At 45.7% G+C, this 1,707-nt stretch overlaps 1 pseudogene; it reads left to right on the forward strand.

The window, feature by feature from the left end:
• The first annotated feature begins 739 nt into the window (after positions 1 to 739).
• On the forward strand, positions 740 to 1,472 carry LOC149979638 (uncharacterized; annotated as a pseudogene).
• Positions 1,473 to 1,707: the final 235 nt, after the last annotated feature.

Raw genomic sequence — 1,707 nt, forward strand, 5'->3', positions numbered from 1 at the left:
TAAGGAAGGTCGCATACACTACTGACATACAGCCTACTACAACTACGTCTTTGTATTCTGCAATTCTGCATCAACAGGGCACTGCCATTTATGTTTAACCTCTAGCCCCCTCTGGTGGCATTGTCAATAAATCAGCTAAAAAGGACAGGCATACAGTACTTCAGACAAACACTTCCATGGTTACTGATCACTGTTCATTAGGAGGGGAGGAGCCCTAGTAGACACAGAGTGGAGGAGACTTGCATGAGTTATAAAGCTGATATCACGGTGAAGGATAATGCAGGTAAACTAAACTCTCCATGAAAAACAAAGCAATATCCATAAACACTTAACACCCAAAGGCAGTGGCTTGGACACAATTTATAAACTCTAATAATGCTACGACTAATATTAGCTCACTTGTCAGATTCTACAGTCAGCGGGTAAAATGGTTTAAACAAGTTTACAGTACCTTCATACTGTGTTAGAGTGGAGGAACGCACAGGTCCACTGTGAGCTGAGGATCTCTGCTGTACAAGTAACATCTCCTGTAATAATATCAACCCAGAAACACAGACAATTTAGTAAGAGTAAACCTTCAAATTATCATGCCATCATTTTTATTTCCATTTGTACAAATCTAAATGTAACATATGCAGTCTTCTTAAAAGTGGTGTGTGAATTGTGCTGTAGGCTATTCTGAGATGAACTTACAGATTGCCCTCATCAGAACCTCTGTGTGGCTCTTGCATTGCTACAGATGTTGCTAGACAGACCACTAGCAGGGACAGGTGAAGAGGTGCCCCAAGGGCCATTAGGGTGGATGTCAAGCTGCAGCATCAGCTGGGAGAGAAGACAGAGGCACGGCTGCAGGAAAAGGGGGTTTGGTGTTTTGAGGTCACCATTAGAGAGCATTACCACACAGGGAGCTTCCACCTGGCTTCTCAGCAGACCTGGCTAAGCAAAAAGGGCAGTCGGCAGAGACAGATCATAGGTCAGAATCCAAACTCTTCCATCAATATGCCACCAAAGCCAGCTAGTCAGGCTGCTGACTCTGGATATCCCTCTACAGTCTGGGGAGAGAAGCTGTATGGATCGAGATGACACAGAAGGGCCAAAGGGCTGTGAGGCTGAACCCCTTTCTGGTCCAAAAGGTCAGACAGATCCAGGACCAGACCTGTCCCCCTGCTCTCCAGTACAGGGAGCTGACGGGCCACAGTTCCATCAGCCAGCACCTGGCTGCAGTAACACTGTGGCCATGGAAGCATTCCTGGAGCTGGCTGGGCTCCAGCGCTATAGCAGCTGGACAAGGGCCAGGAGGCTGGAGTACAAGCTGCCTGGTGGTGACTGCACACTGGTGGTGCAGAGGAGACACAGCATGGGAGGATAAGCAAACACTGACACTGCTGTCCACGAGAGCAGTTCTACATGTTGGCCATGAATTGGAGAAGATGGAAAAAGTGTCAGCAGAGCTCGACTCAAAACCCAACTGACCATGTTACAGGCTATCTAAGCAATTGAAACATCAGTAATTCATGTCAAGAGGTCAAATAACTCAATTTAATAAATATGTATTAATATAAATTGGTGTCCCATTTATTTTACAGCCGGCCCGCCTATGAATGACCACAGCATGCAAATTGTACAGAGAATTCCCCATGATGATCGTGTTGCATGATGTACTTACCTTTTTGTTTTGCACGAGTAATCATATACCGCAATAGAAAT

Source organism: Oncorhynchus mykiss, chromosome 11, assembly GCF_057628025.1.
Source record: "Oncorhynchus mykiss isolate SJ-2025 chromosome 11, ASM5762802v1, whole genome shotgun sequence".
Taxonomy (NCBI): Eukaryota; Metazoa; Chordata; class Actinopteri; order Salmoniformes; family Salmonidae; genus Oncorhynchus; species Oncorhynchus mykiss.